This window comes from Melospiza georgiana, chromosome 9, assembly GCF_028018845.1.
Source record: "Melospiza georgiana isolate bMelGeo1 chromosome 9, bMelGeo1.pri, whole genome shotgun sequence".
NCBI classification, from domain to species: domain Eukaryota; kingdom Metazoa; phylum Chordata; class Aves; order Passeriformes; family Passerellidae; genus Melospiza; species Melospiza georgiana.
Window position 1 is genome coordinate 18,134,664 of NC_080438.1, and position 15,339 is coordinate 18,150,002.

The following is a 15,339-nucleotide window of genomic DNA, read 5'->3' on the forward strand; positions in this document are numbered from 1 at the left end:
CAATTCCAGATAGTAACCAAAATTACATTTCTAATTTTAATGAAAGGTTTTCTGGCTCAATAAAATTTAGAGCAAAGCCCTGCTGGTTCAAATTATTAGTGCACTCCTTAGACCTGGTGAGTTTTATATAGTTTCATGTGGCTCTTTGTACATTTTGCACAGCTTTAGTTCAACTCTATTGCCCTCCTTGTAAGAACCCTTTTATAGACTTACATAGTGATGAAATTACTCCTAAGGAACAGTATTAATGGAATGATATTACTCATAATCTTCTTGGAGACTGGGATGTTTTCCAAAACAGCAGTATGCTTTTGAGTGGAAGAAAAATTACAGATCTGGGATCATTCTGGCTGAATTTAGGAACAGTGATAGTTCAATAAAATGAAACACTACCGGGTCAAGACTGTAGCTGTGCCATGTCAGTTATAGCAGAGTGCATTGGGGAAGGTAGTTCTGGCTGTCCAGGTGGCACTTGGCTTCCCCCCACTTACAGTGCTGTCTTTTTGGGATTTTACTTAGAATTGCTCTTGTCTCAGTAACACATTTTGTGATTCTGCATCCCTCTGTATCATCCTGAATACAGCTGCAGTAATCACATGGAGCAGTTTGAGCTGGCAGGAGGGATGCAGGTGGCTTCTTCACTTCTAGGTCATGGGATCCAACAGGTGGGAGGAGGGAGTGTGGCAGAACTGCAGCTCATTTAACCATCTCATTTTAAAGCCTGTTCAGGACTGCTTTGATGACACATCAGAAGGGAGAGTTTCAAAGCAGTGCTGAAGTGGCTTGAGTTTATTTCATTTCTGTCATTTGAGAAGAAGATGGAAGCCTTGTTATCTGCAAGGTTAATGGCAATAATTTAGGTAAGAACAAGATGAAGAAAAAACCCTTCCTTCACTTCCATTAATAAAAAAGTCAACATTTAGTTCTCTGCAGGCAACTGTAAATAACTGCATTGGGCACACACAATATTGTTTTTCCTGCAGGAAATCCAGACATTGATTTCAGGGGAAAATAAATTTTTTGATACTTCCTAAGTATGAAATAAAGGAAGTTTCACCATTCAGCTATCAATCCTCTGATAAGCAAATCACAAGGGATCTTCACCATTTGAAGTATTTTATAGGCAAAGTTCTTCTGTTGTACTAGGTCCATTAATTATTTCTAGAAAAAAATAGGTCTTTTAAAATACTAATTTTGATGTGATTGTATATTACAGTGTACATCCTGCAATTTACTCAGTGTAGTCTAAATAAGTAATGTGTGTGAAGGGGGAAGACACTGGTCATCCTAGAGACCAGTCATGGGTTAATGCACTATGGTCAAAGTCCTGGCCAGGTAGGAATGATGTAGACATTTGATCATGTAAAGCAGAGATTTCTATTGCTGTCTCCAGAAATTCTGCTGTTTACAGTGCTTAGAGGAGCAAACCCTTGCAGAGGCACAAAGTGTGCAAGAGAAGTTTCAGAAAGGGCCAAGATCTCCACCAAAATAGTAACAACTCTCATCTCAAGCTAGCCATTAACCGCTATTTACATTGACTCCTGCATTTTGTAGAGTGTTTATAGCCACTCATCTCTTGGTAGCAGTAGCTTGCAAAATGCACACAGTGGACAAATGCATCAAAATGACAAGACTCATTTCACACAGTACGTGGGAGTAGTTGATGTGATGTTTTCATCTTTTAGAGCCAACAGCTGTCTGGCCTTGAGCCACCAGAGTTTCTCGTGGCCATGCAGGGACATCACTGCGTGATTGCAGCTCCTGCGGTGTGCGCTCCTTGCACCGTGTCCTTTGCTTGAACTGTGACACGTTGCTGATGGCTTGAAGAAGCAAGGAAGCCCATTTGAGTGTCCTGAACTGTTCTGTTCACCCCTGACAAAATAGGCAAAATTGGCAGGTGAAGTTAGATGTCCCCTTACTTCTGAAAATGACAAAAATATGCTTTTCTGCCTGATTTTCCACATACTGAATGTGTTAGTATTCTCTTAGTCACAAGTCTCTTCATCATATGCTGCTCAACAGAGTTAGTAAATATATTACAGAAGACAGAAGGAAAATTTATATTTCCAGTAGTTTTCTTGCATGGATATGACACATAACTGCTGGCTGACAGTAGTTCTAAAACCTTATGAAATACACAATCACTTCTATGTCCATCTGACTGATGGAACTGTTCAAATTATAAGCTTCTGCTGACTGAGAAATGTGACTTCTGGAAAGTTATTCTTTTTTTTGTCTCTGGTTGTCAGGGTGCTCTTTGTAAGGATGGCATTTCAAAAAAGAAACATATCTAACAATAATTCTGGAGATACTTCATTATTGCAGCAAAGGTGAATAAGAAACAAAAAATAATTTCCTATCTAGAGGTGGACAGAGACTGTATTATTTTCAAAGTAAATGAGGTATTGATGAAAATGTAATAACAATTATATGACTCTGAAACTGAAGGAGGGTGACAGGACTAAATTGAATATAATCAGCATATAGCTATAGTAATGAAAAAAACTGCCATTATATGGTATATATCTTGTGAAAGAGAGGTTTGATTTGCTTTTATATGTATTTATTTTTTTCTTTTTGAAACAAAGACCTGCTATTTCAATATAGAAAGCTTAGCTTGAAGTTACAAATAGTAGAACCGATGGGTAGACAAATGTGAGATGATTGTGAAATTATTCCTGTTGCTGGCATTATTCTGCCAATGTCGTGTATTTAATTCTTGTTATCACACTTACCCATCTTGAAACGTGTCATCAGGGAGTGTCATTACTTCTTTTTGTTCCTTGAGAGATAGGAGGCAGAGAAAAGGGAGAAGTGTGTTTCTAAGGAAGATGTGAGAGTTAAAACAATTTTTCTGTATTTGGGGCATTAGATTAAAATCAGCACACTTGAGTGTATCTTAATTGTAAAACTGTTCTTGTTCTTTTAATCTGTTTGCCTGCTATAGACCTTTGGCCTCTAAATATTGGAGGGCTCAAAAGGTGAATGTTTTATTTCTTTTCAAATCAAGCTGGTTTAGGAGATGAACTTGCCTTGTCAACTTCTTGGAGAGCAAAGGGATGACAATTCAGCATGAGACATGGCAGGTATTTTAGCAGTGTACTACTGGGTTTAGATATGATTTTCTTTTTAAGGATTTTTCTACATGCTTTTGGTTTTAATGAATGGGAAGTGCTGCCTCTTATACATGCAGAGAACCATCCAGGTACTTCCTTAAGAGATGGAGTATCAGGTTCCTCCCTTATTGGTCAGTCAGATGCAATGCAGTTGGCTGGATAAATGCAGATTAGCATGACCTTTGGGTTACCAGTCTGTGCTGAAAAACAGCAGGTGTACAAGGAAATAGAGGCAACAGCAAAATTTGGAGGACAGAGGTTAGCAGCAGTGTCCTCAGTCCTGGTGCTTCACTGTGAAGAAATTACATAGAAAGATTGCCTTAAAAGGTATGTCAGTAATTTTGTAGAAATGAGGTACTTTGAGTGTTGCTTGAAATTTCTAAAGGAGCTTCAGGAATCTATAAAATGACATGCAAGATTCCTGTTTCATTACGGTTAACTTCAGGAAACAAACATTTTGTCAAGTGTGTGTATTAGAAATATCCAATTAAATTCTACATGTGTGCTCATATCTCAGTTTCTGGTTCCAGGAAAGAGTTAAATAAGTAAAACACATTTTGTTTATCTGAAGAGAACATCTACCCATAGGGCTCTTCAGTTTAGGCATTTACTCAGGTTCAGGTGATTTCAATGTTCACATGCTTGTCCTTGCCTCAGCTGGACCTCTTTTTCCATTTTCTCATCTTATCCAGAGTCTGCATCATTCCCATGGATTCCTGTTCCCTGTGCTCTTGGCTGCCCCATATCTGCAGAGAGCTACTTCTCTGTCTGCCCTTGGCAGTCCAACAGCAGCTCCCTTGCTCCTTTGGATATCATATTGTGAGAATCAGCAATTCTCTTTTTGTTTTTTACACTTAAAATATAATCATGCTGTCACTTGTGCTGTCCACGTGTTCTAGTTTGGTTCAGACTCTCTGAAAGATTCAAAGGTAATGAGGTGGAAGCATTTCCTATTTCATACTAGGCTTCTGCATCTGTTTTAATTTGCTTAAGGCAAAATGTTTTTAAAGCATGACTTGGAAGTGGAATTTAATAATGGTCAAGTTCTGGTTGCTGTCATTCATAGGGTCTAGGAGTATAGCTGGCAGCTGGCACCTATACATGAGGCCACATATATGAGCATGCACATAGACACACACACATTGATGCATTCTAACACCCCCATCCTTGCAATCTGTGCAATACACACCCATCATGCACACACAGCCTGTTCTGCTGCACAGCACAGGGAGCAATGTGCTAACGTGTCAGCAAAGAAGCTGATGGGAAATCATGCTTTGGCTTCACAAAACATCCTGGAGACTTTTTACAGCAGGGGAGAGAACAGGTACTTTGACAGAAAGATAAGGAGGAGAGAAGAGGTAAATTCCTAAATGTGTCATGTTGAATGCAAGTGATGGAGATGTAAAGACTATTAGGAATAAAAAGCAGAGAGGAAATAAGATGGGAGAAGAGGGGGGGAAGGAGAGCCTTAAGTATCATGAAACAGATTGAAAGAAAGACCTGGTAGGAGAAACTGAGAGCATAAGCAAATTAAAAGCATGAAAGTGGTTGGGTCGGGAGGGGTTTGCCATGGTGTGTGTGAGCAGAAAATGATGATGGAGTGAAGAGCATGAATACAAAATAAAAGGGTATAACTGAGGAGGAAAAGAAATTGTACACATACTACTAAAATTTAGGCAGCTTTGCTTTGTTGTATACTGCATGTATGCATGCATTTCATAGTCTAAAAGAGGAACTTGGTAACAGTAAGGGTCATAAGTTGAATAAAAAATCAGAAAATTTAATAAGGTAAGTGTAGGACTGGCTGAAATCTTGGGGACCATTGACTCACTCTTCACAACAAAGATGAATAAATGGCAAACCCTAAAGGTTGCATCAACATCTTTAATAATGAAGGGAGATTGCTGCCTCCTTAAAAAAAAAAAAAGGAATAAATAATAATTTCCCTTTTGATTCACATATCTTGCAAAATGTCTTTGTCCATTTCATGTTTGTTTGTAAAATTTCACTACATAATTTTAAATAATAAAACCTACTTATTTTCATAAGTGTCTGTACTAATAACATTTTTACTTAGTAAAATGAATTAAACATGGCCTACATAATAGCTAAATATTTGTCATGGTAATGGTTTTTGTGAGAGATAAGTTATTCTAAAGCACTCAAATCTTCCCAAATAAATCCCAGATTGTATTATTAGAAGGTAAAATAAAAGAAATTATAAGACTGTTATTTTTACATACAGGCACCATAAGTAAAGTAGAATGTTTCCCATCCCAATAGCATGTAGTCTTTTCTCAAAATACTCATACATGATTGTGTGAACAAGAAAGCTGGTGCAATGTAGGGGGCTGACATTTTCTGAACAGACCACGACATTCAGAAGTGAAAACTGTCAGCCAGGTGATAGACTTTGGCTTTTCTTGTGTGCTGAAGTTTGTGTTCAGTTCTATTACTAACTGTGTATAGATTTTGAAGACTAGGTCATCAGTGGTACAGCATCTTTTTATTATGATTTATACTCTGCATGTTTGAACAACCAAAATAATTTTCATGTGTACCGTGAATCATAGCCTTATTTTATCCTTAGTTTTCACTTTTTTTTCCTTATATAAGCAAACTCCTATTGATTTTGAGCAGATTTTCCTTGAATAAGAGCTGAGGAGGGACTGTGGTATTTGGCCTGGAGGATTGTATAAGCTAGTATGAATCATAAGAATTTGGACACAATACATTCTAAAATTATTTCCTCTCAAGTACATTACTGAATCTTGCATGTTACTGGGAGCTGTCTGGATGTTGTTACCATATGGATAAATAAACTCTCCCATTCCCTGCTCACTCATTTTTCAGAGCCTCCCTAGTTTTCTTGGCAGGTTGTGTTGCAGAAATACTATTGATGGGGCTCCTCAGCCCATGCACCCTGATTCTAAAGCTCTGTCTGAAGAGCCTGTTATTTGGCTTTTATTTATCCTTCTTTTGAAGACAGCCTCCCTTGGTATAAATCTTGACAGCCTACATCAAGGTCTCAATCTTCTTTCTCCTTGTGATGGAGTTTGTGATCAACAGTAAGACATCAGCTCTCTCTGCCGTGTGTCTCTGGAGCTTTTAGAGCTCTGAAAATACCAAGAGCATGACCCTCAGTTATATATATGAAAATACTATTTTTTTTCCCCAGAAAAAGAACAAATAGGGACTTGTCAGTCAATCTTTTTGAAAGCAAATTCTGTCAGGGAAGCTAGAGTCTGCATCTGTCATTTGGCTAAGGGTATAACTGTGGCCCAAACGTGAGGCGCAGTGTAAGGCTGTGCTCAAATAAATGAAGGAAGCTGATCAAAAAGTTTCTGCCTTTGCACAGTGACTTTTGTGAATCAGGACATGAGCTTACTGTCAGTTATGGTGTGCTGCTCACAGGCCTTTCCACCAGAGACTGCACACCTTGGGAGTTTTGGTGACTAATGCTAGCATGGTACATGTGGGCAAAATAGGTATTTTTGCCAGAGAACTGGAGCCTAAAGTGTCTGAGCAGTTTTACACTGGTTTGAAGAAAGCCAAATAAGAGAATAATTTTCATTTTAAATTATCAGGATGGGGTTTCTGATACATATATATTCACCTTTCCTCAGATTAATTATTCAGATTGGCTCAAAAATTCCTCCATGTTTCTTGTGGATTTTTTTGGTTGGATTTTTGAACCCATGTGTGTTGTAGATACAGAATTGTGGGTCCAAATGAATTCTTTTGAATTTCAATAAAATGTTGTGCATAATTGGAAAAATGTGCTATCAGTTTTGTAAGAATAGAGTGAGAAGCAAACTAAACTTTTTTGCCTTATGACTTGAAGGTCAACATGGTGAATACTTGTAAATAGAAAATACAGGAGGAGAATAGGATGTTACTCTGAGAAAATGATGTGTTTTTGAAAAAAAGCAATTACAGCTCAAGGAATAAGAAGGGGATTTTGTGTGGTGGTTGCTAATCAAGTCTTGTGTATTTGTACACCAGTCAAATTACTTTCTTTAATGGCTGCACAAAACACAGCTTCTCAGATGTTATCTAACATGTAAAACAATATATTAAAAAAAACCCTTGAACTTTTTGCATAATATTTTCTGATAGCAGAAAGTATATATATTTTCAGATATACAGATGTATATCTGTAGCAGCATAAATTAGAGCATTGTTCCAGAAAGCTGCTGCAGTTAAAGTTATGTCAGTCGTGGGCAGTATCAGAGTGCTTGGCTCCTGGTGTCTCTTTGGGCAGGGTTATTTCCAGTGATATATTATTTTTTGATATAGCTAAATAGTTTTCTAAGTGCTTGTTTTTTAGCTATAATTAATCCTTTGAACATCTATAGCTGTTCCATTAAGACTCTCATAACTAATGAATTAAATCTGACAAAATCCCATTGGAGATGCATTTAATTTATTGGCTTTAAAATTCTAATGGAAGTAGTTATGGATGTCCGAAGGATTAAGGATTACTTATCTAGGAGGTCAGTCAGCATTGCATCCATTTTAGAGATGAATAAACTGAGGTGGTGGGAGATAAATGAAAAATGTAAAGAAAAGTATATTAGACAGGAATGGAAGCCAAAGCTTTAATTCAGTGCAGATGCACTATATGGAAAAACCTCTGGATTTTCACTGTTTCTTGAAGGAGCCACAATGTGTTGTTCATTGCTTTTAATTTTAATTGCAAGAATTCCATCACTTTGAAAAGCATAGAGATGGCATCTGAATTGTCCTAAGTTTGTTTCCTTCTCCTGCCTCATCCCCACTTTGTGTGACATTTTGGAGCAGATGTGTTTTCCTTCTCTTCAAAAACTGACAGTATTAATTCAGTCTGTAACTTCAGAGATGGAAAAGAGTTAATAGAAACATTAATAAGTACAACCTCAATAGGATTTGAACTCGCACCCTTTGAAATATGAATTAGGAATTTATCTGGTAGTCTACACAGTCTTTCATTAGCAGCTGTGGGAATTTACAGGTGTTAAATTAGTTAGAGAAATGCTGCACTATTCCATGAATGCAATAAAACGTAATGAGAACTACCAGGAAATAAATTAATTCTAAAAAAGGAATCTAATATAAGGGCAGCAAAGTTCAAATAAAGCCTGCTCTCTAGCTTTTAACAAGATTTCTGAGATGTCACCAATATTAGACATAATATCGCATTGTTATGCTTCACTTGTTGAAATATTTTCATTAAATGCAAACTTTAGTGATTTTTTTGCCCTCCTTCTTTAAAACTCCTTCATTTTAAATATTTCTGTGTAATGGTTTGCCTGTTGAAATGATATTGCAGTGCGATAGGTTAAAATCAGAAGCCCCCGGTCTGAAGCCTCAGTCAGAAGGATGCTGGCTGCTCTCAGGTGTTGATGGGAGGGGAGCAGAGAGCTGCTGGAGGCAGAGCACTGAGCACTGTCCCTCAGGTTGTGGGGAGGAAGGGAAAATGGATTGACCAAGCCTGTCAGATGTGTCAGATATCTGACAGCTTTAAAAATTTTGAATGAAAAATATGTTTCAACTTCAAGGGCATTAAAATACTGTCATCCCGGTTGGCTAATGCATGAATTAAAAAAACATGACCAAATGTACAGAAGCTTTGACTTCATGATGTGAATGCTTTGCATTATGTGTTATGGGACTTAGGATAATTAATGCAATTTTAGGTCTTGTGTTGCTTTTCCTCCTTCTGGTTTTAGAAAAGCAAAAGCTCAGGTGTAAAGCATTTTGAGTCAACAAATGCAGGAATTAGTTGTACCTCAGTGAAGGGAGAATGAAGAGACTTGTTACAGGGGCTTATGGATGATAGCTCAGAGAGCAGCTCTGTGGGCTCAGCAAATCCGTGTTATCCACATCCAAGTACGACATTTTGCTGCATTGCTCCCTGCAGTGTCTTCAGCAGCGTGTTACTGCTGCTGTACATTGCTGCAGCACTTGCAATGAAGGAAACAAATCACACTTGCCTAGTGGGGAAAGTGGTTCATTGGCACACAGGGCTGTGGTATAATCACTACTGAGAGGTCAGCGCAGATGCCCCAAATCTGATCAATATAGATGTGCTAGCCATGACTCTGGACTCTGTGTCTTTTGACAGAAAGCAAAGGCTGAGCAGTTGTTGATGCATCTTATATTCAATATTTATTAGAGCTGCTTGTGTCAAGTTGTGGGTTTTACAATTTGTAGAAGCAGACATACCCATTTTGTCAGGAACTTTTGAATCATAAGCTGCAGTGTGATCTATGTTCCCGAGTTGCACCCAACCTGACTGAATTTTAAGTTTGTAGAAATCTCTAAAAAACCATTCAACACGGCCTGGCATGAACAGAGTGAGACAATATCAAATTGCTGAATATCTTCTGAGTTTCTCTTTCCATTTTTCTTGAATAAGGGATTCTGTTCTGGATTATGGTAACCTCTTTTTTTCCCCTGTTGCTCTGAATTTCTTCCAAAGCCTTTCCAATCATTACGGAGTAGGGACACAGCTGAATTGACTCTTTAAAACTAAAATTTCAGTTTTAGCCTTTGAATACTCTTCAGGAATATTTAATCAGGTACATAAGAATAGGATACATTGAGCTTCTTTACCTTTATACCCATGAGTTTCCACTCTCCCAGAATTTGTGATCGTCATTTACAGCAAGTGAGTTAAGCTGAATAAAGGACTCCAACCCTTGAGAGAGTGTGGTGAGAAATAGCCAGCTATGTTAGAGATTTGTTTTGTTTGTTGGTTTTTCCAATGAGGAAAAAGAGCCTCTGCTGCCTGGAATCCCTGGTTGTGAGCAAGCAACTTATATTGGTGATGGTACTGCCCTCTTCTCCAGGCTTTTTCTTGAATCAGTGAATCCTGATGGATTAGTTATGGGACAGATGTATTGCAGGCATGTGGACTGATTGTCAAGTTAATGTCTGTTGTTGTCTGTGGGTTTTCCCATTTTGTGTTAGCTGTCTTGTTTTCTGGCTTTTTCTATTTCTATTCTATTTTTTTCATCTATTTTATATTGTGATATATCTTCAGTGTGGCATCCTGTAGTAAATACAGGAGAACTAGGACTTGTTGGCAGGAAACATGATTTAAAATAAAATTGCTGTTAACCTTGAATTCAGTTGTGTTGTATGACTTAAGATGGATTAGGAGTCTCCTGGTTCTTTAGAATTGCATTATTTATATATGAGTATATTGTTTTCATATATTTAAATATATATTATTTACCTTGAACATATATAATATATTGAATTTACCATGTTTTGAGAAAATATATTGGATTTAATGACACTTCATGACTTCTCAAAATTAAGGTTGAAACGTGCATCACAAAAATATTTCCTACATTACTTAAGAAAATATAACTTTTAAATTTATTTTATATATTATTATTATTATATCAAATAATAATTGATACTTATATATTTTGATAATATATAAAATATGTAATATTTTTATATACTATCAAAATAAATTATATTTTGATATATTTATATCAAAATATAAATTATTTGAACGGCATTCAAATAATTCCCAATTTGTGGTGTTTGCGTATAGACAATTCTTAATTTACAGATTTAAGACCATATTGTTTCATCAATTTAAAGTGGAGCTACAGGCACACACATATCTCCGTATAGATTTTTGTGAAACAACAAGAGAAATGTCTAATATTTTAGTTCTTAGAAAAAATAAATGGCCATTACAAAATACACACTAATCTGAGCAATCCTAGAAGTTCTTTTTAATCACTTGTTAATTAAGATTATTTTCTTTAAAATGCTTAATATTTACTTGAAACCTTTAGGATTGCTCACACTTTGCAGGATTAAAATAAATAGCTTGAGAAATCAACCAAAAGAAGAATTTGATATAGGGCACTTCAGATCTCTCTGGGATGCATGTTGTACTTCAAAATTTAATTAATTTTCATCTTTTGGAAGTATTCCATCTTTTGGAAGTATTTCTTTATGTCCTTTAGCAGGATTTTTTAGTTTCTTTTGCATTTGTGTTGCTGGATATCGCTGTTAGGTGAGTGAGAGGATTTTGGCTTTGTTTTTTCTGAGGGAGGTGATGTAGGACACTTAAGAGGATGCAGGTGGCTCCAGGGTCTGCAGTCCCTCCAGAAGGTGGGCTAATTTTCCCTCCTCAGCACTGTCAGACCGGAGGCTGCTGACTTTGTCTCTAAACAGTGTAATTTCAACTGTGCACCTTTTACTGGCTCCAGATGGGAGTGAGTCCTTGCTGTTGCTGTATGTTCTTTGTTCCTGCATGTCTCATTTCTGACTGGGGACCTGAGGACAGTGCCCTGACTTCTCAGGGTAAAGCATGACCCCCACACATCCTTTTGCTATAATAAATACTAGTGTGGTTTTTTTCCTCAGGCTTATACCAAATGATGCCAACAGTTTCAGGTGACCTTGTGTTTGCTGTCCAGCCATTCCTTTTAAAAAGAGTTTCACTGTAGTGTTTTGCTTGGCAGTGAGTTTCTAAATATGCCACTAAAGAATCTGTAACATTTAAGAATTTCAATGTGAATTATCCCCTCCATTACAGGAGTGCAGACTCAATGAGTCCTGTTCTTTTCTGTGCTTAACTGAGGGGACAAATGGTTATTCACTGCCCTTTGTTTTTTACCAACTGATCAAATTTAATCGTGCCGGGCCCCTTCCCACATGCTCTGTTATGCAGGTATGGTAATTCAGTTCATATAAAATGAGCTGTTTTCCCCCTCTGTCTTCAAGATGAACTCAGCTCTGGCTTCTGGACTCAACTCTTTATTCAGTACTTCTTGTACCTGGAAGTTTCCAGAGATTCCCAAGCTTCTGTCTCATGCATTCATTTTACTGTTTTATTTCTTCATTTTTTAAAGCAGTTTGACACAGCTGAATTGACTTTTTAAATCACAATCTATTGTAGGAAGTATGTAGAAAGTACTAGGAATACTCTCCAAAATTTCTGAGGTACTGTCAGAGGTGAGCTAGGCATTTCTGAAAGCAAGTATGATTGCCATGCAAAATCTTCTTGAATGAGAAGAATCAGAGGCTTTGTGTGTCCCTGCCTCTTATCTCCCACTACTGTTCGGGGGGAAACTGCTTTGGAGACCCTTCCTGTTCAAATACACATGGGCATGTCCATCACTCACAGCAGTAGTAGACAATCAGACTCTTGCTCCCAGGAAAATTAAAGAACATAATTCTGGGGTTTAGCACGCATGCCCTCTCTCTTTTTGAAGAATTTGAGAGTTCTAGAAGGGGTCATTAGGCAGTATAGCTTTGTATGTTTGGCAACATTCTTACAAGGGTCAAGCCAAGCCCCCAAAACCGCTGGTTCTTTAGGCAGGACATGTGCAGCAGCACTGACACTATTACTGGATTGAGAACAATAGAATTTTATGCATGGTTGGATGAATTTATCCTAGATCCTAAAAAGTACTTTTAGCCTGCAATTTAGCAGGATCTGACACTGCTCTGTAAGTGGTGTTAAGTGTTATTGTACTGATTTGGACTGAAGAGTGTGGGTAAAATTAAAGCAGTTCTGTGTTTGCTTCCTGCAGTGTTCAAAGTCTGGAGTAACTTACACATGTAAATGAAAAAATATTACATTGATTAGTAGATAAGTAATAGATTGTACAATAAATATATCTATGTATAGGTAATGGGAAATTCTGTATGGATTTTGGTCTGGAATTTGTATGCATTGAAGGCAACCTTCAGTAGCTGCCTGGAAATCTCAGCTTTCAGATAGCTGGCTGTCCTGCTGCTTTGTTCAGTTGCTTTCAGAATAACAACTGAGGATTCCAGTGGCTTGATGGCACATCATATCTTGGGCTTGGGTAAGGATCTCATTTAAATAAAGCAGTACTTTCCATACAAAAAAAAGTTAACATTTTAGTGGGGCATGGAAAAGTGATGAATGTAAGTAAGTCTGTAAGTCCAATACCTTTTTTTCAGCCTGTGGCAAATGTACCACTCCTTTTGTAAAGGCCAAGAAATTAATGAATGATTTTATTCTTTCCCTTTGCAGCCTGCACAGGGTAATTATGTATTATTAATAATGCAGCAGTACAAATGATATTAAATGAACTACATTTGTTAATGTAGATCTTATCCAACTGCTTTTTCCATCGGTGGACTGTTTCTCATCAGGGGGTACTAATTAGCTCTAATATGTGGAACGATGGGACAGAAATCCAATCAGATAAATAGGATAGATCTGGAAAAATCCAGGAAGGAAGAACACAATTTAAGATTCTGAGTGTATTATTAAGAGGAGAGATGAAAATTTATGCTATTTTGCTTTTACATATATTTCATGGTCATTTGAAAATAGCATCAACTCTTGTTCTACCAGGTCCATAAAGACTCGCAGAATTAGCCATTTGTCAAAGCCATAATGTTAGTTTGCCTTTGCAGTAATAGAAGCACATGTGAAAGCTTTTGGAGTCTTTGCTGTGTTTGCTCTTGTATTTATTCAAGCTTCTGTGTTGATGAAAATTAGTGATTGTCTATTGCTGTTAGATTTTTTTTTTTTAAATCCCTAACCTGCTGATAAAGTTCTTTCTCTCACTCTGTCTGTTTGAACAAAAATCTGTTAATTTTTACATCTATATTGTCATACCTTTAAGCATGGTTATGCAATAAATACACATGTATAATGCATAAATGTAAAGGATTTGATCTGACTGCCTAGAAATCAATGAAAAGATTATTGTAGACTTCAGAGAGTGTAGTATGAGACCAAGTAATCATTCTTATAGTTAATGTACTGTTGAGACCCACTTCATATCAAAATGAAACCAACATAATTTCATTTGAACACAGGGCTTACATCTGTGTTTACAGGACAGAAATGAAATTAATCTCATACATTATTAACTCTACTTCACATTTGCACTGTGTTTCTTGTTAGTAGAGTCCAGTGGTTCTTGTATGCTGTGGGATGGGCTATAATCATCCAGCTACACAGTTCTCATTTCCTGTCCATCTACAGCACCCTGACACTGGAAACCTGTTTGAAGACCTGTGGTAGCAAACTCAGTGCTCTGTCATCTAAAGGTTTGTAAACCATCACAGCAGGCACTGTTTAAAATCCTCTAGCAAGCTGGATTGCCTCATGCATTTTTAAAGTTAATGAATTGTACAAGTTTATATTCCCTCCGCAGTGGTGGAATCTGTTCCTATTCCGTAGCGAGTCCACCCTTCCCTACCCGCCCATCAGTCACCCCATGACAGCGCTGGCACCTCCCACTGCCACCAGCTGGTGGGGAGTGAGGGATGGCTCGGGGTGAGGGGTGCAGCCAGCCCTGGGGTGCACCCCCAGAGCCCCGCAGGGCAGGGGGCATTGGTGGGCATGTGCGTTACAGACAGCAGCCTCAGGACACAGAACGTTGTTCTGAAAACTCTGCACAGCAATATATAGATTCAGAACTATTTACGTTTTAATACAACTATTTCACGTAATTAAAGTAAACAGATAAACAGATCAATATGTTGAAACAGATGTATAAATATATAGATAGACATATTGCAGAGAAATCTTAATATTTCATCCAAATGAAATACCCTCTTCCAAATATGTCCTGTAGGAGTTTTGCTCAGGGCTATGCTTAGGTATAGTCAAAAATTCCCGATAGCTGGTCACGAGGGAAAATATGTTCTCTTACAGATAATTGCTACTGGCAGCTAGAGACCTAGAGAATTTGATGTGCAATAATGTGACCTGACTATGTATTAAACTTTTTTGAAGGACATGTGTAGAAAAAAATTATTTGCTTCTCACATGCTGTATTTTTTTTTTTTTTGGATTTCACTTGTGTTAGCACATTTTTAACAACTTTCCTATGTTTAATATCTGTTACATTTCATCCTAATAGTTCTCAGCCATAAAAGATCCTAATATTATGTTGGTGATTTTTTTCCCTCCAAACAAGTGAGCTTAAAAAAGTGAAGCAGAGATGGGAAGGAGAATAAGGCCCAGGTCACTTGTAAGGAACATGTAAACAAAGCAGAGTTGCATTATTGATGGTAGAAGTGGAGAAAAAAACCCAGCAAACATTTTTTCTTTAAAAATACGTGAGAGTAACCATTAAACAGCTGCTTATTTCCCCTGCTTCAGTTTGAATATTATCTTGTAAGCAAGCATCCAGTTTGTATCTATATACTTGCTTCTTACCACCCTGTTGTCTCTTAGAAACGCTTAAAAGATGATTGCTTTTTTATACTA